This window comes from Pyrus communis, chromosome 2 (assembly GCF_041283825.1).
Source record: "Pyrus communis isolate YQ-2024b chromosome 2, ASM4128382v1, whole genome shotgun sequence".
Classification (NCBI taxonomy): domain Eukaryota; kingdom Viridiplantae; phylum Streptophyta; class Magnoliopsida; order Rosales; family Rosaceae; genus Pyrus; species Pyrus communis.
This window is the reverse complement of record NC_142566.1, coordinates 12,739,333-12,762,578: the sequence shown is the minus strand read 5'-3', so window position 1 is coordinate 12,762,578 and position 23,246 is coordinate 12,739,333.

The following is a 23,246-nucleotide window of genomic DNA, read 5'->3' as shown; positions in this document are numbered from 1 at the left end:
CCGTGCATGCCATTCGACTTGGAGTTGCTGGAACGTTTTAGGTGTAATCTTTCTTGTGTTGTTCAATGTTTAAATTCAAGAATCTTTGCTTTGTGAGTATGAGGAACTAATTCCCTTTTGGCTAGGGGGAATCTCGAAACCATGGCTATATTTCCATTATGATTTGATTACTTCCAGTTGTGATTTCATGAATTGTGAATTCAATTTACTTATCTATTTGAATTAAAACTTGTTTGTGTATATGGGTTGAGAGTGCACACTTAATTTGCATGCATAAATCTGATGCTAGGACATAAGGGAGCTTCACCTAATCGTTGTGAACTTATATTCATAAATAGTAAAGATTGTTAGTCACAATCATGTTAAGTAAATTCTTGGCATAAGTATCATGCGCTTTCATAGTTACAAACGCCTCGTCAACACTTATGATTTTCATAGAAATTAATGATCTTTGATTGTTTCTCTATTATGCGCTTTCATGTAGAGAACTTTTGAGGACTAATTTGATTGCAATGTGCTAATTCCATTCAATTCAATGACTTAAGGAAAATCTGAGGGTTAATTTAAGCGTACCTAATTAACTTGGGGTGTTGAGGTTCATGGTTCATTGAAAAAGCAATTGGAGATTGTTTTGTATGCAAGTATGTCATGTGTGGAGAAAGACCTCCTAGCTAGCCCATCATCCATCTATTTCTACCAAATTTGTGCAAATCTGCCTAGTTCTAATTTTTGTTTTATTTACTTTATTTTCGTCCAAAACCAAATCCCCATTTAGTTTAGAGTGTCTAACTAGTTAGAATCTGTTTTAGATTGTGTTTTCAAGTGTTTTGAGTCAAGTTAAAACCAAAATTCGTCTAAAATTGTGTTTAGAGTCAAATCTGCCCAGTTTGTGTTTTTAGGCAGTTTTGAGTGTTTTTAGCTTATTTTGAGTCTTGTGAACTTGTTTTGAGTCTTTTAAGTTTAGTTAAGTGTTTTAAAGCTTAGATTTATCTATTTGAGTCAGTTTAAAGTGTTTAGCAATCCCTCATAATCCCCGATTTAAGAACAATCTGTACTTATATATATACTACAATTGTCAAAAGAGGGTTTAATTTGTGTGTTAAGTTAATTTTCGCATCAAATGTTGGCACCGTTGCTGGGGATTAGCAACTTTGCTAATCCCTTGTTATTTCTTTTTGTTTATTTTTGTGTGTTTTTGGCTTTAGTTGTTGACCTTGTTTGTTTTTCTTGTATTTAGGTACAAGTTTATGACTCGTACTTCTCAACCGGTTCGTGCACATAACTTAGACTTTGACGACGATTTCGAGGGAACTTTGAGAAGGAAGAAGAATCAACAAGAGCCTCAACCACCTCAACCTGCACCAGATCTTGAAGAAGACGAAGTACAAGTGGAAGAAGAGGTTACGGCTCAGATTTTTGAGGAAGAACAAGCTATGGGAGCCGACAATCGAACAATCAAGGAGCTTTCCGCTTCGGGATTGGACAATGCCAAGCCTCTATGCATTCAATATCCAAGGGCAACCCCAGACAAGACCGACGAGTTCGAATTAAAGTCTAGCTCATTGCACCATATTCCTAAGTTCTATGGGTTGTCCATGGAAGATCCTAATAAACACTTAAAGGAGTTTGAGGTTGTTTGCTCAAGTATGACCCCGGTGAATGTTGATGGGAGCATCTTGAAGATGAAGGCTTTTCCCTTTTCTCTCTTGGAAAAGGCTAAAGATTGGTTTATGAACTACCCCCCGGAACTATCACATCATGGGAGAGTATGAAACGGACGTTTTTGGAGAGGTTTTTCCCAACTTCTCGAGTCATTCTTTTACGCAAAAGAATTAGTAGCATTTAGCAAAACCAAGGTGAATCATTTCCAACTTATTATGAACGTTTTAAAACTCTTATTGCTTCATGTCCACAGCACCAAATGAAGGAGGAGCTTCTTCTTCAATATTTCTACGAAGGGCTTCTACCAATTGAACGCCAAATACTAGATGCCTCAGCGGGGGGAACTTTAGTGGACAAAACGCCCATGGCTGCCAAGACTCTCATTGCTAACTGAGCTTTAAATGTTCAACAATATAAAGGCGTTGGTCAAAGAGACTTACCACGGTAGCAACAAGTTAATGAGGTAAGTGCTGTTTCTGAACTTCAAAATCAAATGGCTAATCTTACTTCTCTTCTTTCGCAAGTGGTTGAAATACCAAAGGTACAAAGTGTGGCTGTTTGTGGCGTGTGCTCAATGAATGGACATCTCACGGATAAGTGCCCTCAATTGATCGAGAACGGAGGGTGGGAATCTGCCAATGCCGTGGGTTATGGGAGCCAAAACTAACCAAGGAGTGATCTTTTCTCTAATACATACAATCCCGGTTGGAAAGATCATCCAAATTTCAAATGGAGGGAGCCCCAACAACCCCAACAACAAAGCGCATTTAGGCAGCAACCTCCAGGATTTTACCAAAGGCCGTATACACCCACACAACCCCAAGCACAACCTACTCAATCCAAATCAGGTTCGTCCATAGATAATGATCAAAATTTTCAATTACTAAGTTCTATGGCGCAGGGAATGCAAATTTGAGACAAAAAGGTTGATGAATTAGAGAAGCAAGTGGGGCGGATTGCAGAGTTCATGAGCCAATTCAGAGAACAAGGCAAATTGCCTAGTTCAACCGTTGTCAACCCAAAAGGAGGATTCGAATCTGCCAAAGCAATCATGTTGCGGAGTGGAAAACAAGTTGGAACAGCCTCACAACCATCTAAATCAGCCTCAATTGAGGACGAAATGTTGCAATTCGAGGAGGAGGAACAAGAGCAAGCCACGGCAAGGACACCACCCATGCCGCAACCACCCAAACAATCCCATTCGTCTTCCTGAAGGATTATTTTGGAAGATCACATGTTCATTTAAGCAACATCATTAGCATGCAATTAACAAATTAAAGGCGGAATCATGCTAGCATGCACTTAAAAACAAAACATTACCCATGAATGTTCAAAGCCTAGTAAAATGGTGAACCAATAATCAACTCAAAACAAAGTGAGTTGAAATATATACCTTTGTAGATTGCTCTTTGTATTTAAACAAAGGCTAATCACCCAAAGAGAGGGCCTTCATTCCTTGCATCTTAGATCTATGGATTTGGATGGATGAAAAAGGTTTCTCCAAAGTTCCCAAAATTGAGAACCTCTAATGATTCATCACCAAGGCATAATGAAGAAGAAATGAGTGACCTTGGAGGAGTTTGATTGCTAGATGATCCCTCCAAGGTGGCCGAAATTTTAGAGAGAAAGGAGAGCTTGTGTTCTCATCCTTTCCCCAAAAACAACCCTTAATGAATTTTAGGCTATAAAGTCCTTTATATAGTCCCTTCAAATAAGTGACCTAATGGACCAAAAGCCCTATTCTTCTAACATGGCCGGCCTATAGGGTTTATTGGGCTTTCAAGCCCTTTGTTTATTCAAGTTGTCATACAACTTGAGTTAATGGGCTTGACATTCAAATCCCATTGGGCCTTGCGGCCCAAAACTAACCCGAGGTCTTTAACGAACTTATTCGTTTGATTAATTAACATATTAATTAATCCTAGCCTTAGATAAATAATTAAACCATTTAATTATTCTTACTCATCTCCGTTGTTTCTTCAAACTCTTTCTCGGTGAACGATCCATTAGGTTCCTTTTAGCGAGGCAGTGGGCGATTCAAACTCTTTCTAATCGATTGTGAATTGAAACTTACTTTCAATTCTCCCGTTAGTGATAATACACTTTTAGGGCTTCCACAAACCATGGTTGACGCCTAGCAGCATGTCATGGTTACCCAAGCTAATCAGAAGAGGTGGAGAACCTATTCAGTTTTAGGATTACAAATGCAATACGGTCTTTCTCTAATACAATACTCTTGACCACATTGTTTGGTTTGATAGTTTATTCATGTCTACTATCCAATGTGAGTCTTGTGCTTATATGATTACCTTGAATGTGATTTGGAACACATTCCTAAATCTCATTCATACTTTGGCCAAAGATTCTTAATCATATCATAAAGTATTCTCCCTCAAACAGTTTGAAGGTTAGAGATCCCTTGTTGCGCATTCACTTGCCTCCATGGCTAAGTGGCTTAACCCCAACGATGCCGTGGACACCCTCCTGATGGAGTGACTTTGACATAATCAAAGATTAAGGACCTAACAACAAGACAACTGTGATGCCTCAGGTCAAAAGACTAATTTGCATTATCCCAACCATGAGTTCTCATGTGACATGAATATGAGAACTCTTCGTTGATCGTGTTCAGTGAACTCATTCTCTATTGAGTACCTACGTACTTGTCTTGATGTCACACACACCAATGACTCGAGACTAGTCACTCTCCCTGAGAGAAGACATAGCACGTACTGATCTTAACGGACTATCAATGCCCAATTGACAATCCTATGATCAGGAACGTTTAGGATGTGTCAACGAAAGAATGGTCTCATGAATCTAACTTCTTTAGATCGCATTCTTCCAATCACATATTCCTTGGACTTATCGTTTAAGCATATAACATTTATATGAGATGGCTCAAACAATAATCTTTGCCCTTTACATTTAAACTACATTAGTTTAACTTTGTGAAATGTCCGTAAAGTATCATCATATGATTGGTTTTAGGGCACATTTCCAACACTTCCAAGGGTAAGGAGGTTCCAAATTTGATTATTTCTAATGTTATTCCCCCAAATGTACCATTTCCTAGTACATTCATGCAATCGAAGAAGGAGGAGGCTGAAAAGGACCTTCTGGAGACATTCAGGAAAGTAGAAATCAATATACCACTTTTGGATGCAATTAAGCAAGTTCCAAGGTATGCCAAGTTTTTAAAAGAACTTTGCACTACTAGGAAGAGAATTTCGAACAAGGAGGTGTCAAGGTAAATGAAAATGTCTCAACCATCTTACAACTTAAATTGCCCCCTAAATGCAAAGATCCGGGTAGTTTTACAATTCCTTGTGTTATTGGCAATAATCGTTTTGAACATGCCATGCTAGACTTAGGTGCATCTATTAATGTCATGCCTTACTCAACTTATGCATCTATGAACCTCGGTGAGTTAAAAAATAATGGTGTGATTATCCAATTGGCTGATAGATCTAATGCCTATCCAAAGGGTGTTTTGGAAGATGCTTTAGTGCAAGTCAATCATTTAATCTTTTCGGCAGATTTCTATGTGCTTGAAATGGAAGAATCAAACCATTCCCTGTTGTTGCCAATCCTCCTTGGACGCCCATTCATGAAATCTGCCCGCACTAAGATTGATGAGTTTAATGGGACTTTGACAATGGAATTTGATGGGGAAGTTATTAATTTCAATCTTTCTAAATCTATCAAGTATCCTAGTGATGATCATTCATGTTTTTCTATTGATGTAATTGATTATTTGGCGCTGGACCATTTTGAACAATTGAATGAAGACGCACTTGAATTGGTCATTACAAGAGGAATGGAATACAAACACAACGGACAAGCTACATTGGCCACCCACGGCATGCATAGAGAACACCATGTCGTGCCCCCTAATGTAGATATGATTGAGATAGTGGCTGCCCTTGAGTTATTGCCACTACAATCTGGTAAGTCTTCGGACCCAATTTCAATTTCAATTTCCGCTAATAAGCCCCTTCTTTCAGTTGTGCAGACATCTTCTCTTGAACTTAAACCATTGCCAAGCCATTGCAAGTATGTTTTCTTGGGAAACCAAGAGACTTTGCTCGTCATTATCTCTTCCTCACTCACGGCACAAGAAGAAGGTAAGTTAGTGAGAGTGTTAAAGGAGTACAAAACAACAATTGGTTGGACCTTGGCCGAGGGAATAAGCCCTACCACGTGCATGCATCGTATACTTTTAGAAGAGGGGTCTAAAGTATCTCGAGAGGCTTAACGCCGACTCAACTGATACGTAATTTTATACGCACACAAACTAAACCCTATTTGTGACAATTGTAGTAATGATGTAAGTAGGGATCGTTCTAATCGGGGATTAACTAGGGGTGCTAATCTAATTTGAATTGACTTTAAAACACAAAAACTAAATGTAAATACTCTTAACAAGACTACTATGACTCAATATGGCTTTGAAAAACTCAAACTGCCTAAAACAATCAAACTGACTCAAATAGAAACTAGAACTTGATTTAGACGAACTTGAAACTGTTTATGACTCCAAAAGCTTAAAGATACAAAAATAAAACAAATACGAATGATTAAGACTCAACGAAATATGGGGGAAATGTGTTTGGACGATATTAAATTAAATGGACAGAATATAATTAAAGGCAAAAATGTAAATATGAATGTGATGAAAATATGGATGATGGAATAGCCAAGGGGTTCTTCTCCACACATGTTACACTTGCATACAATATTGATTCTCAGTTGGTCTTTCGATAAGTTGTGAAACTCAATGCTCCAAGTTAATTAGGTCCGCTTAAATTAACTTTCAGATTTCCCTAAATTCGTTGGATTGAATGGAATACGCATTACAACCAAATTATTCTTAATCAAAGTCCCTAACTATGGAATACGCATGATAGAGACATTCAACAAAGATCATTAAGTTCAATGAAAATTATAAGTGTTGACGAGGCATTCGTTACTATGGAATACGCATGAAACTTATGCCAAGAATTCGTTTAACGCGATTGTTTATAAGCAACCTCCACTACTTGTGAATATAAGTTCATAACGATTAGGTGAAACTCACTTATATTCTAGCGTCATATTCATGCATGAAAATTAAGCTTGCAATCTCAATGAACATACATAAATAAGTTATCAATCAAACAGTTAAACGAATTGAATCCACAACTTATGAAATTCCAACCAAAAGTAATCAATTCATATTGCAAATATAAACATAGTTTCGAATCACCCCCTAGCTAAAGGGGGTTTAGTTCCTCATAACCTTGAAATCAAAGAAACAACTAAACATTCCAACAACTTAAACTTGAATTGTATGAACGTTTAGGCACTCTTCTCTTCCATTACAAAACAAAGAAAATTGAATTCAAACATTGAAATCAAAGAAACACCTAAACATTCCAACGACTCAAACTTGAATTGTATGAACGTTTAGGCACTCTTCTCTTCCTCGTTGTTGTGGCACAAGGTCTAAGGTGAGCTTTGGGGATTATGTGAAGTGTTTTGGAGGGATGGGAAGTGGTTGGATAGTGGCTGAAATGGAGGATAAAAACTGCACAGATTGGAAGGATGTGCACGGCAATAGATGTGTATTTGTGTGGTGTGTTGTGTTGTGAATGAGATGAGATGTCCCTAGGTGATGGGAATGCAAGGGTATTTATAGGAGGAGTGGAGATGTATATGGCTGTTTGTTTAAGGTGTTTGTGGCTGCAATGATGAAGAGTTAGAGCTGGAAATGAAAGGGAAAGCTGGAATGTGGAATGGTGCCCACGACAAAGTGTTTTGGTGCATGTATTGGCTGTTTTGTTTGTTGGTTAAAGCTTGTGTTTGCATGTGAATGTTGTTTGTGTGAAGTGTGTGTGAATGCATGTGGATTAAAGAGTGAATGGTGGCTGAAATAATGATGGAAAACAGCTAGGAGAAGTATGGAATGCATGTGAAATGTAAAGGGAAAAGCTGGAAATGGCTAGGAAGGTCACGGCATAGACTTGTTTGTTTGATGATGATGCATGTGATGGGTGGGAACAAAGGGGGAAACATGGCACAAGGGTGCTTGAGTGAATGATTGAATGTGCATGTGGATTAAAGAATGAGTGGTGGTGTAATGATGAAGTGAATGCATGTGTTGATGACTAGGTTAGTGGGTGGAAATCTGAAAATGGCATAAGGGAGTGGGAGCTCACGGTTTTGGCTAGTGTTTGAATGTGTAAAGTGTGTGTGAATGCATGTGAAGATGCTAATAAATAATGCATGTAGGGTTAGGAAATAAAATCATAACTTAAAGGGGGATGATTAAAGGGTGTTGAAAAGTTTTGCATGGCTTTGAAGTGATTGTGGATTGGGCTAGAGTTTAAGTACATGAAATGGACCCAAATTGCTCATCCTTGCATGGCAAGGAATGGTGTTTGTGTTAAGCCCATGGCAAGGTGTTATGTGATTGGGTTAGGGCCATTGTTTTGTGTCTTCAAGTGCATACAAGGCCTTCAATTTCATCCAACACTTGGGCTCCAAGTATAAGCTATCCATCCTTAGCCCAATAGTGCTCCAAAACACTCCACAATGCATCCTTTCGTCAAACACGTCTTATTATCCTGAAAACACACAAAAGAAGCATAAAGGACTAAAATAACTAAAGAAACACAACGTAAATGCACGAGAACAAGCAAAGTAAGTCGCCTAAATATGCTCCTATCAAATACCCCCACACTTATCTTTTGCTAGTCCTCGAGCAAAACAAAACACAAAAGAACACGAAACTAGACAAAACGAACAAAACACCACCTACACCTTCCAACAATCGTCTCACGGATTTCCAATGCACATAACAAGTTAAAAAATCATTATTCCCACAGATTTTAGCCATCTCTACACTTAAGTACATTTTTAATCATAGTCACCACATACTAGTTCACAATTAAGCATTTAAAACACATTTCGAATGTAGTAACATGCCTTAGAGAATTTGCTCAAATCCTTACAAGATATACTCTCGTTTTTCACACAGATTTTCTGACTACACACCCTACACTAGGTATATGTGAGAAGATTGATGTAAACATAAAAATGAACACTCACATATATGTATTTCAAAGGAAGCAATTTCTGGAGTTAATAAGCATGTTTAGGTATGATCTCATGAATGGAATGCTACTACTTAGATGCAAGAACCAGTGACACCATATGCTCATATCAATTCCAAACTCCACATTATTGAACACATAACGATCAAGATAGAAGTCAAAGGGGTGTAACGGGGCTAGGGTATTGGCTAACAATGAAAGGTGAAGGATAAACAAACATTCTTAAAGCAATAGTGAGCAAAGTATTTGAATTAGGCACTTAGAATTCCCTTTAGAACGCAAAAATCAACTTTGAACACCCAAGGGAAAGTCACACAAAACTTAGGGCCATATTCAACTTTTTGGACCCTTTCTTCAACCATCAACGCTCGTGAGTTCATTCTTACTTATTTTCACTCTCTTTTTTTTTTTTTTTTTTTTTTTTCTTCTTTTTCTTTTGAATCTCGGAACATACATATAAACGTAAGAACAAACTTTTACTCCCCCACACTCATTTTCTTGCATAATGTAACTCAAAAGGAATTCATTTAAGTCATGCTTACTATACTTTAAGAACAAGGGTATAGGAAAGTCCTACTCTAGGCTAGGTAAGGGGTGATGTGGTTAGCAAAGAAAATAGGATAAACGAGGCTCAACAGGGTTAAAACTAATATATACGAAATATGGGAAGTAAGGCTATTTGGCTATGGTGGCAACTACACAACTTCATCTTGATATATGTTATGCAATTCAATGTCATGCTTTGAATGAAACGGATATAAGTTCTAGCATTTAGTTCTATCATGATACAATTGCATTCTAAGTAGTAACCAAGCAAGGAATAATGAGATCATGCAACAACTTTAGAAAACAAAGAATCACAGAAAATAACTCTCCAAAGAAAGTAATGGCTCGAATCTCACAGGGATGTAGCGTTTGTTTGATTCCTTCCTTCAAGCATGTTACAAAAACGAATTTTTCTTTTATGATTGCATGTGAAGTCATACATTATAACCATAACCAAGCATATACCAAGAGTAAATCAAACTTTTTTCTATGTTTATAACTCTTTTTAACCGTCATGCAATTACAAACCAAATCCTTATCATTGTGTTGGAAGGTACCCTAAGACATAAACACACAAAAACGACTCAAAACACTCTTTTTAGGCTTTTCAAAACATTTTTTTTTTTTTCAAATTTTTATGTGATTTTCGGAGTTATAAAACAAAACACTCTAAAACACTCTAAAACAATTTAAAAACACCTTAAAATAGCAAGGAACAACATTTGAAGTTATGTGGGTGATAAAAACCCACGAATTTGCATTAAATATACTTAGTTACCCCCCCACACTTAAATCAAACATTGTCCTCAATGTTTTAAGCATAGATTCACACAAAACATAAGTAAACACACAAACAACAACTAAACATACTAAACATGGCAGAATGTAATTAACAAAGAGAAGAGTTTAGGGACGCAAATCTGGTTATGGAGTGTAAATTCCCTCTTCTCTTTGTTGATTGCATTGAGGCTTGATCTTGATGATTCCACAGGCTTACTCTCGAACTGGTTTCCGCCCATCATTGATTTTCCTTTGTGCTACTGGGCTGGAGGATTCTTTTGGTCTTCCCCGAAGGTCTGAGCTTACCCCTTTGGTCTGTTTCTTTGTTCAATCTTTCCAATTCGTAATGAAAAGGGTTGGAGGATAACTCAGCCTATGTTTGTCTCCACATGCTTCAATGTATCATTTTCACTTGCCTTACTCGCTCCCTTTTGCAGAAGTGGTCCCTTCTCCGGAAGTGTATCAACCGTTGAAGATGACTACTCGAGAGCAATGCTAGGTAAGCAATCAGGAATAGATTCCAGGCAGTTGGCTCCAGAACGGAAGACTGACTCCAAGTGCCGGCTGATTGCTTCTTTTACTTTGCCATGCGAGTAAGAACAAGGACAAAGAAAAAGACAGGGAAAGAGCATGATATGAGATACTTTTGCTTTTGACCTTGATGATATGAGATACCTTTGCTTTTGAAGAAGCGGTGAATGAATCAGCACATGTATTTGTTGTGTTGTTTCCTCCTGGGTCATCTGTACTCCAGACATCTGGTATCATCTTTGGGGAAGAAGAAAGAATTTAGTATTTCGAAAGGCTTTGCTGGGAGTGCACCCTCAGAGATGAGGGAGAGTTGGGCATTTTCTTCAGGTTTGCCCTGCCATAAAAGACGAAGGTCGACATATATAGAGATAATAGCAAGTGGTGGTACTTTTTACCTTTGTCGACAAACGTTTTGATCCCGCAACTCCGGCTTTTTGAAATAGTGGCGCCTCTTCGATTTTTGAATACGCCTCTTCGATTTCTGAGCAGGCGCCCTTTCGATTTCTGAGCGACACGTGGTAGTGCAGATGCGGCTCCTTTTGACAAAGCTGCACGCGTCTTCTGAAAAGCAGAGAAAGCGTCGCCGAACTTTGCGCTTGTCGGCTAAAGATGTGTAGTTGTGATGATGGCCTCCACGTGTTGTCTGAAAAGAAGAAATCTTTTGACAAAGTTGAACGCGCCTTCTGAAAAGCCGAGAAAGCGTCGCCTAAATTACGCCGGAAATTCCGGCTTTTTGAATTGGTGGACGCGTCGCCTTGGCTTTTTTATTGAGCTATCGATCACCACAACAAACACACTCTGAAGATTTCCCATTCTTGAAAATCGACTCCGGCCCTTTGAAATTTAACTCCATCCCTTCTCTTTGAACACTTTTGAAAAATGGCAAACTCATCGAACCTTAGCTTGGAATTGAGCCTTAGCAGTGATACGGGCGCGCCGCGTCAAGGTAACGTATGGCGCCCTTCTTTCTTTTCTTCTAACGGTCCTCTCACAGGTGAAGACTCCGTGATGCAGGATGCCACAACAGCTACAATAGTAGCTAGGAACCTCCTCACTCCAAAAAATAGTAGGCTGCTGTTAGGACGGTCCGATGAGTTGGCCGTTCAAGAGTCCCTCGCACTTAGTGTTCAGTGTGCGAGTTCTGTGTCCAACATGGGCCAACGCCTGGTTGCCCGCTCCTGTCAGGTGGAATCATTGATGGCAGAGGTGGAAAGTCTCAAGCAGGAGATCCAGCAGCTTAAGTACGAGAATAGAAGTTTGCATGTGCTTGCAAATAACTATTCGGCGGGCATGAAGAGGAAGCTTGATGAGCTGCAAGAATCTGAAGGTCGGATTCAAAGTGACCGTCAAAAGCTTGCTACTTATCTCCAGAGGCACCTTTTTCCTGGGTCATCCAGCGCTTGGCCAAGTATTGAGGCCTGGAATGCTCTAGCTCCGATGCCTTCTGCTCCGATGTCTTCTGCCCCTATGCCTCCCGCTTCTATGCCTTCTGCTTCGACGCCTCGTAGTGGGGCTTCAAGTAAACGCCCTTTGTGAAGGCTCCATCTTTCTTTGTTTAGCAGTGCCTATCAATAAATCAAACATTTTCTCAATGTTACAATCATAGACTCACACAATTAATAAACAAACAACAATAAATAAACAACCTAACAAGGCAGAAACGAAATAGCAACAAAGAGAAGAGTTTTTTTTTTTTTTTTTTTTTTGAAATCTGGAATTGGAGTGCTTTCTAAGTCTTCCTTTGTTGAATGCATGGGTTGCCTCCCAAGTAGCGCTTGCTTTTACGTCTTGCAGCCGGACGGTACCTCCGTTTAAGCTTGACTAGGTTCCACGGCATGGAGGGGTACCTCCTCCACGACATGCTCCTCAAACATCTCGTAATAGGGCTTCAATCGATACCCATTCACTTTGAATTCTTGCTGCGTCCTTGAACTTTTGATTTGCACTGCACCATGAGGGAAAACATTAGTGACAATAAAAGGACCAACCCATTTGGAACGCAACTTACCCGGAAACAACCGAAGGCGAGAATTGAACAACAACACTTTCTGCCCAATAGAGAACGTCTTGGCACGAATCATCTTGTCATGAAATGCCTTTGTTTTCTCCTTGTAAATCCGGGCATTCTCATATACTTCATTTCGGATTTCATCAAGCTCACATAATTGAAGCTTCCTATGTAAACCTGCGGCATCAAGGTCCATATTGAACGTTTTGACGGCCCAATGTGCACGATGCTCTAGTTCGACGGGAAGATGGCATGGCTTCCCATAGATGAGCCGAAAAGGTGACATCCCAATGGGGGTTTTGTAGGCAGTGCGATACGCCCACAATGTATCGTTTAAGCGCAAACTCCAATCCTTCCTTGTAGGCCCCACGGTCTTCTCAAGAATCTGCTTGATTTCCCTATTCGAAACCTCGGCTTGCCCGCTCGTTTGAGGATGATAAGGTGTGGCCACCTTATGTGTGACATTGTATTTCTTGAGCAACGCCTCGATGGTTCGATTACAAAAATGGGAACCTCCATCACTGATTAGCACTCGTGGCATTCCAAACCTTGCAAACATGTTAGTTTTCACAAAATCTGCAACCACTCGAGAATCATTAGTTCGGGTGGCTTTTGCTTCCACCCATTTCGACATATAGTCCACAGCAAGCAATATATAAAGAAACCCATGTGACGAAGGAAAGGGACCCATAAAATCAATACCCCAAACATCAAAGATTTCAACACTAAAAATGGGGGTTTGCGGCATTTGCTGTTTAGGACCAATATTGCCCGTTCTTTGGCATCTATCACAAGACATGCAAAATGTTCTAGCATCCCTAAAGATGGTAGGCCAATAGAAACCACATTCTAACACCTTAAGTGCTGTTCTTTGAGTGCCAAAGTGTCCCCCACAAGCATAAGTGTGACAAAAGGTTAGAATAGCATTAAACTCAGAATCGTGCACACACCTACGTATAACTTGGTCAGGGCAATATTTCCATAAATACGGGTCATCCCACACATAAAACCGTGCCTCTTTCTTCAATTTATCACATTGGTGTTTAAGTAATTCACTAGGAACATGTTTAGACACCAAATAATTCACCAAATCAGCATACCAAGGTTCACTTACCTTGACGGACATCAGTTGCTCATCTGGGAACGTCTCTATGATAGGCACGGCATCATCCTCATGCACCATACGGCTCAAGTGGTCAGCCACCACATTTTCACTTCCTTTCTTGTCCCGGATTTCGATATCGAACTCTTGGAGAAGAAGCATCCAACGAATGAGTCGTGGTTTGGCCTCCTTCTTGGTGAACAAATACTTCAATGCTGCATGGTCAGTATAAATAATAACTTTAGTACCAAGCAAATAAGAACGAAATTTATCTAAAGCAAATACAACAGCAAGAAGTTCTTTTTCAGTGGTAGAATAATTCAATTGTGCATCATTTAAAGTCCGAGAGGCATAGTAGATGACATGCGGCCTCTTGTCCTTTCTTTGTCCCAAAACAGCCCCTAAAGCATAATCGGACGCATCACACATAAGCTCGAACGAGAGGCTCCAATCCGGGGGAACAATAATGGGTGCCGTGGTCAACAACTCCTTGAGTTGGTTGAATGATGCCGTGCATTCCTTAGTGAATTCAAACGCCACTTCTTTTTGTAGGAGACGGCATAGTGGTTGTGCAATCTTAGAAAAATCCTTGATAAATCGCCTATAGAATCCTGCATGGCCAAGAAAAGAACGGACCTCTCTAACCGAAGTAGGAGAGGGTAAGTGACGTACAAGATCTATTTTAGACTTATCAACTTCAATTCCTTTTTCAGAGATGATATGACCCAAAACTATACCTTGTTTAACCATAAAATGACATTTTTCCCAATTCAAAACAAGGTTAGTTTCCATGCATCTTTTCAAGATTAAAGTGAGATTATGCAAACAAGCATCAAATGAGTCTCCAAACACACTAAAATCGTCCATAAATACTTCAATTATCTTTTCAACATAATCAGAGAAGATACTTACCATGCATCGTTGGAAAGTGGCCGGTGCATTGCATAAACCAAATGGCATACGACGATATGCAAAAGTACCAAATGGACAAGTAAAGGTGGTCTTTTCTTGATCATCCGGCGTTATGACAATTTGATTATAACCCGAATAACCATCAAGAAAGCAATAAAAAGAATGACCGGCTAACCTTTCAAGCATTTGATCAATGAATGGCAAAGGGAAGTGATCTTTCCTTGTTGCGGCATTTAGCTTCCTATAGTCAATGCACACCCTCCAACCGGTTTGAATGCGTGTAGGCACAAGTTCATCTTCTTCATTCTTCACCACAGTCACTCCGGATTTCTTTGGCACAACTTGAACCGGTGAAACCCAACGGCTATCCGAGATAGGATAGATCACCCCACAATCTAGAAGCTTGATAATCTCCTTTTTCACAACTTCCATCATTGGAGGGTTGAGCCGGCGTTGAGCCTCTCTAGTTGGTTTAGCCCCCTCCTCTAAAAGTATACGATGCATGCAAGTTGTAGGACTAATACCCTTTATGTCGGCCAAGGTCCATCCTATGGCCGTCTTGTGCTCTTTCAACACTCGAATCAACTTCTCCTCCTCTATGGCCGTGAGTGATGAGGAGACAATGACGGGCAATGTCTCGTTGTCTCCCAAGAAGACGTACTTTAAATGATCGGGCAACGGTTTAATCTCAAGTACGGGTGCCTGAATCACTGAGGGTAACAACTTATTAGTGGAAACTGAAATTGAAATTGGGTTAGAAGGCTTACCAAAGTGTTGTGGCAATGACTCAAGTGCAGCGACCATCTGGGCCTCATCTTCACTTCTAAGCACGGCAAAACCAGATTTTTGCCCAATTCCTTGTGCAATTGTTGTTTCAAGTGTATTCCTCTCCAAAGAATCGAGAAATTCCTGCGCCAAATCATCAATTATATCAATAGAAAAGCAAGAATGATCATCCTTAGGAAATTTAATACTTTCAGAAAGATTGAAATCAATGACTTCCCCATCAAATTCCATCGTTAATGTTCCTTTAAACACATCTATCTTGGTGCGGGCTGTTTTCATGAAGGGTCTCCCTAATAAAATCGGCAATGGGGTGGAATGGGGTGAATCCTCCATGTCAAGCACGTAGAAATCCGCTGGGAAGATCAAATTATTCACCTGCACTAAGACATCTTCCAATACGCCCTTTGGATAGGCATTAGATCTATCGGCCAACTGAATAATCACACCATCATTTTTCAATTCACCAAGGTTCATTGAGGCATAAATAGAGTATGGCATGACGTTAATTGAAGCTCCTAAGTCTAACATAGCATGTTCGAACTTAGTTTGACCAATAATACAAGGGATTGTAAAGCTACCTGGATCTTTGCATTTAGGTGGTAGTTTCCTTTGTAGCACTGCAGACACATTCTCACTTACCTGGACCACCTCCTTGTTTGAAATCCTCTTCCTCGTTGTGCAAAGTTCTTTTAAGAACTTGGCATACTTAGGGACTTGCTTGATTGCATCAAGGAGCGGAATGTTGACTTGAACTTTCCTAAAGGTTTCCAGAATGTCCTTTTCACTCTCCTCCTTCTTTGATTGCCTAAACCTGCTAGGAAAGGGCATGTTTAGTGGAATAGAACTTGACAAAGTCAAATTTGGACTTACCTTAGGCGTGTTGGACGGTTTTGGCACAATAAGGGGATGCGGCAAAGTTTCTTTCGCCCTTGCCGTGGCCTTCTTTGCTTGTTCCTCCTCTTCTTGTAGCAACATGTCCTCTTCTTGACTTGTTTTGGATGGCCTTGGGGTGGTTCCGACCTCCTTACCACTTCTCAAACATATGGCGTTTGCAGATTCGAATCCTCCTTTCGGAGTCACCTGCGTTGAGCTTGGTAACTTGCCTTGTTCTCTATTAAATTGCCCCATGAATTCAGCCATTTGTCCCAGTTGTTTCTTCAACTCCTTCACCTCTTGAGCTTGATTCTGCACCTCATTGGCGTAATTGTGCATGTCCTTTGTTTGTTTTTCCTGCCCTTGCGCCAATGTAGTTAGCAATTGAATAACTTGAGAATTATCAAAAGACGAACCTGAGTTGTTTTGGGACGATGGTGGTTGGTTGGATTGGTATGGTCGCGGGAATCCAGGTGGGTTTTGTTGAAATCCCCTTTGTGGTGCAGATTGTTGGGCAGGTTGTTGTGCATCTCTCCATCTGAAATTTAGGTGGTCTCTCCAACCTGGATTATATGTGTTAGAATATGGATCGTTCCTCGGTTGGTTTTGATTCCCATAGCCTATGGCATTGGCAGATTCCCATCCCCCATTCTCTATTAATTGAGGGCATGTCTCGGATGGATGCCCTTGCATTGTACACACGCCACACACTTGGTTTTCTTGTGGTTTTGACCCCTTGACAACCTGAGACACAAGAGAAGTAAGATTAGCCAATTGTGACTGAATATCAGAAATTGCACTTACCTCATTCACACTTTGTTGTCGTGGCCCTTCTCTTTGTCCAACACCTTCATATTGTTGTGCATTTAGAGCACGGCTTGCAATTAGGGTCTTGGCTGCCATAGGTGTTTTGTCCACCAATGCACCTCCCGCCGAAGCATCGAGCATTTGCATTTCAATGGGAAGAAGGCCCTCATAGAAGTATTGAAGGAGAAGCTCCTCCTTCATTTGATGTTGAGGACATGATGCAACAAGGGCTTTAAAACGCTCGTAGTATGCCGGAAAAGATTCTCCTTGACTTTGTTGGATTCCGCTAATTTTCTTCCTCAAGAGAATGACTTTTGAAGTAGGGAAGAACTTCTCCAAGAAGGCTCTCTTCATGCTCTCCCAAGAAGTAACGGTCCCGGGTGCCAATTCATAAAGCCAATCCTTAGCCTTTTCCACAAGAGAGAATGGAAAAGCCTTCATCATCAGAATGTTCCCATCGACATTTATGGGTGTCATGCTCGAACAAACAACCTCGAACTCCTTGAGATGCTTGTTGGGATCTTCCATGGAAAGCCCATGGTACTTCGGAATGTGGTGCAACAAGCTTGACTTCAATTCGAATTCATCGGTCTTGTCTTGGGCAGCCGCGGGGTATTGAATGCAAAGAGGGGCTGCATTGGCCAAACCTGAGGCAGAAAGCTCTTTAATGGTTCGATTGTCCACGGCCATGGTTGGTACTTCCTCTTTAACCCAATCCGTGGCTTCCTCTTCTACTTCAGGTTCGGGACTAGGAGGATTAGACTCTTGCAATTTCTTGTTCCTTCTCAAAGTCCTCTCGAAATCACCGTCAAAGTCGGAGATATGCTCACGAACAGGTTGTGAGCTACGGGTCATAAACTAGTACCTGCACACAAGTAAGAAAATAAAACACACACACACGGTGCAAAACAAATTAAAACAAAACAGAACTGAACAATTTAAACAAGACTCAAGACAAGGGATTAGCAACTTTGCCAATTGCAAAACAAAGAAAATTGAATTCAAACATTGAAATCAAAGAAACACCTAAACATTCCAACGACTCAAACTTGAATTGTATGAACGTTTAGGCACTCTTCTCTTCCTCGTTGTTGTGGCACAAGGTCTAAGGTGAGCTTTGGGGATTATGTGAAGTGTTTTCGAGGGATGGGAAGTGGTTGGATAGTGGCTGAAATGGAGGATAAAAACTGCACAGATTGGAAGGATATGCACGGCAATGGATGTGTATTTGTGTGGTGTGTTGTGTTGTGAATGAGATGAGATGTCCCTAGGTGATGGGAATGCAAGGGTATTTATAGGAGGAGTGGAGATGTATATGGCTATTTGTTTAAGGTGTTTGTGGCTGCAATGATGAAGAGTTAGAGCTGGAAATGAAAGGGAAAGCTGGAATGTGGAATGGTGCCCACGGCAAAGTGTTTTGGTGCATGTGTTGGCTGTTTTGTTTGTTGGTTAAAGTTTGTGTTTGCATGTGAATGTTGTTTATGTGAAGTGTGTGTGAATGCATGTGGATTAAAGAGTGAATGGTGGCTGAAATAATGATGGAAAACAGCTAGGAGAAGTATGGAATGCATGTGAAATGTAAAGGGAAAAGCTGGAAATGGCTAGGAAGGTCACGACATAGACTTGTTTGTTTGATGATGATGCATGTGATGGGTGGGAACAAAGGGGGAAACATGGCACAAGGGTGCTTGAGTGAATGATTGAATGTGCATGTGGATTAAAGAATGAGTGGTGGTGTAATGATGAAGTGAATGCATGTGTTGATGACTAGGTTAGTGGGTGGAAATCTGAAAATGGCATAAGGGAATGGGAGCTCACGGTTTTGGCTAGTGTTTGAATGTGTAAAGTGTGTGTGAATGCATGTGAAGATGCTAATAAATAATGCATGTAGGGTTAGGAAATAAAATCATAACTTAAAGGGGGATGATTAAAGGGTGTTGAAAGGTTTTTCATGGCTTTGAAGTGATTGTGGATTGGGCTAGAGTTTAAGTACATGAAATGGACCCAAATTGCTCATCCTTGCATGGCAAGGAATGGTGTTTGTGTTAAGCCCATGGCAAGGTGTTATGTGATTGGGTTAGGGCCATTGTTTTGTGTCTTCAAGTGCATACAAGGCCTTCAATTTCATCCAACACTTGGGCTCCAAGTATAAGCTATCCATCCTTAGCCCAATAGTGTTCCAAAACACTCCACAATGCATCCTTTCGTCAAACATGTCTTATTATCCTGAAAACACACAAAAGAAGCATAAAGGACTAAAATAACTAAAGAAACACAACGTAAATGCACGAGAACAAGCAAAGTAAGTCGCCTAAATATGCTCCTATCATAAACCCTCCAATGATGGAAGTTCTGAAGAAGGAGATAATCAAGCTATTGGATTGTGGAGTGATCTATCCAATTTCGGATAGTCGTTGGGTTTCTCTAGTTTAATATGTTCCAAAGAAATCTGGAGCAACTGTGGTGACAAATGCCGAAAATGAGCTTGTTCCTACTCGAATCCAAACAGGTTGGAGGGTTTGTATTGACTATAGGAAGCTCAATGCCACTACAAGGAAGGATCATTTCCCTTTGCCATTCATTGATCAAATGCTTGAAAGGTTAACGGGTTATGCTTTTTATTGTTTTCTTGATGGATATTCAGGTTATAATCAAATTGTGATAGCTCCAGAAGATCAAGAAAAAACCACTTTCACATGCCGTTTTGGTACATTTGCTTATCGTCGCATGCCATTTGGTTTATGCAATGCACCTGCCACATTTCAAAGATGCATGATGAGCATATTTTCAAATTATGTTGAGAAAATTATTGAGGTTTTTATGGATGATTTCAGCGTTTTTGATGATTCATTTGATGGTTGTTTGAATAATCTCAGTTTGATTTTAAAACGATGCATTGAAACTAACCTTGTTCTAAATTGGGAAAAATGTCATTTCATGGTTAAACAAGGCATAGTTTTAGGTCATATCATTTTTGAAAAAGGTATTTAGGTTGATAAATCAAAGATAGACCTTGTGCGCCAGTTATCCTCTCCTACTTCAGTTAGAGAGGTTCGTTCTTTCCTTGGACATGCAGGTTTTTATCGAAGATTCATCAAGGATTTCTCAAAGGTTTCTCAATCTCTTTGCCGTCTTCTAGTAAAAGATGTGACTTTTGATTTCAATGAGGAGTGCACGTCAGCCTTCCAACACCTCAAGGACTTGTTAACCACGGTACCCATCATTGTTCCACCTGATTGGAGCCTTCTGTTTGAGCTCATGTGTGATGCATCCGATTATGCGTTAGGGCCTATTTTAGGCCAAAGAAAGGATAAGAAGCCGCATGTTATCTACTACGTGATAGGAGCATATTTAGACGACTTACTTAGCTTGTTTTCGTGCATCTATGTTGTTAATTCATAATTGTTTTAGTAGTTTAAGCCATTTTCGTGTGTTTTTAGGTTCATATGGCTAAGGAAGCAAAAAGATGCATTTTGGAGCATTTTGGAGCAAAATTGGGCTTGGAATGGATAACATATGCTTGGAGCCAAAGTGTTGGACGAATTTGAAAGCCTTGTATGCACTTTGGACATAAAACAAAGGGCCTAGCCCAATCAAACAATCCTTTGAGCCATGCAAAACCTCTAGCCCAATCAACAACCCTTAGCCACATGCATTCACATGCATCACAACCCCAAAACCATCAAGAAACACCATTCACACACACATGCACTTACTCCTTCATCATTACACCACCTTCTCCATCTTTATTCCACATGCATTCATCATAATTCACCCTAGCTACCACCATTCACACACACATGCACTTATTCTTTCATCATTGCACCACCATTCACACACACATGCACTTACTCTTTCATCATTGCACCACCATTCACACACATGCACTTACTCTTTCATCATTGCACCACCAATTCAACACATGCATTCACACACCAACAACCTAGCTCTTTTTCCATCATTATTTCATCCACATGCACTCTCAATCATAACAATCACATTCACTCTTAAACAATCACCCACATATTCTCCCATTCCCCCTATAAAAACCCATGCATTCATACACAAAAATCACATCTCATTTTCATACACAACACATCACAAACACATCCAATCTTCCCTCATTGCCGTGAGCTACCATTCCCTTATAATCCAAACACCACTCCTCATCCATTTCCATAATTCCCCAATCCATTCAACACACCAACAACATCCCTTAGACCTTGTGCTACGACGAAGAGGAAGATAAGAGGGCCTAAACGTTCATACAATTCAAGTTTGAGTTGTTGGAATGTTTAGGTGTTTCTTTGATTCTCTTTGTTTTGGTACCATGAGGAACTTCCTCTCGGCTTCATTCCATTAGATACACTCTCCCATTTCTTAAAGGATTTCGACATCAGTTTTGCTTCAAGGGTTCTTTCTTCTTAATCCTATGTTCACTCATGTTATATATTTTTATGTCAAACCTTTTGTAAACATGAAGTGTAACTAATCTCTCTCTAGGGATTCGATGTAGCCTTGCAAGATTGCCATGTAGTTAATTCGGAATTCTCATTTAATCTATCTATTTCTTGTTTCATTCTCCGATTTAATTGTGACTTAGTGTGTTGATTTTAATGCTTGATCATCATTTGAATTAACCACAGGTTGTTTAGCCAAGATTAAAGCACACATCATGCATAATCTTGGTAGATATGTGAATGAATGAAGGGAATGTTTTGCAAACATCCTGCTGAGTGTTCCCTTTGGTTTTGTGAAAGTTTCTTGTGCACTACATAGTCTTGATTAGGAACCAAAGTTGCACATCACAATTAGGCTCATGATTAGAGACATTTGATCAAATCCACACATCATATGGCTGATCATATCTAAGTGAAACAAACCCAAGAAATAAGTAGAGGGATGAGTATAATCTGACTTAACAAGCATGGACTTGGCTTAGCAATGGTGAAATCGAATCTCTAGCTTCATCTCCATTTGTGCTATCTCTTTTTATTAGCTGTTGATTCATTCATTTTGTGTTTACTTCATTTCCTTATGCTTTAATTTACAATCTGTCATTTAGTTTATGCTTTAAAGCATTTTGAGTCTTTGGTTTGTCTTAGTGTTTTAAAGTTTAGTTTTGCATTCTTTGAGTCTAGTATAGTGTTTTAGATTGTGTTTTTAGCGTTTTTGAGTCAAATCCAAGTGATTAACAATCCCTCCTAATCCCCGGTCCAGAACGATCCCTACTTACATACTTACTACAATTGTCAAAAAGAGGGTTTAATTTGTGTGCGTATAATTCTCGCATCAAATTTTGGTGCCGTTGCCGGGGATTAGAAAATTTGCTAATCCCTTGGATTGTTTTATTTTCGTTTGATCTTTTTAATTTTTTTTATTCCAGATTCTTAATCTTGTTTTGTTTCTTGTTTTAGGTACTAGTTTATGACTCGGAGTTTTCATCCGATTCGTGAACATATCCTGGAGTGATTGGGTTCTTCGTCCGGCTGCAAGACGTAAAAGAAAGCGCTACTTGGGAGGCAACCCAATGCACTGAATAAAGCAAAGCATGTTCATAATAAAAATAAAATAAAAAATAAAAATAAAAAAATAAAAAAAAAAAAAAAAAAATATATATAGAATAAAAATAAACATGGCAAAAAGATGGAGCCTTCACAAAGGATGTTTACGTGAAGCCCCACTACGAGGCGTCGGAGCAGAAGGCGTCGGATCAGAAGGCGTCGGAGCAGAAGGCCAAGCAGGCTTTCTCGTACTTAAGCTGCTGGATCTCTTACTTAAGACTTTCCACCTCTGCCATCAATGATTCCACCTGACGGGAGCGGGCAAGCAGGCGTTGGCCCATGTTAGACACAGAACTCGCACACTGAACACTAAGTGCGAGGGACTCTTGAACGGCCAACTCATCGGACCGTCCTGACAGCAGCCTACTATCTTTTGGAGTGAGGAGGTTCCTAGCTACTATTGTAGCTGTTGTGGCGTCCTGCATCACGGAGTCTTCACCTGTGAGATGACCGTTAGAAGATAAAAAAGAAGGGCGTCATACGTTACCTTGACGCGGCGCGCCCGTATCACTGCTGAGACTCAATTCTAAGCTAAGGTTCGATGGGTTTGCCATTTTTCAAAAGTGTTCAAAGAGATG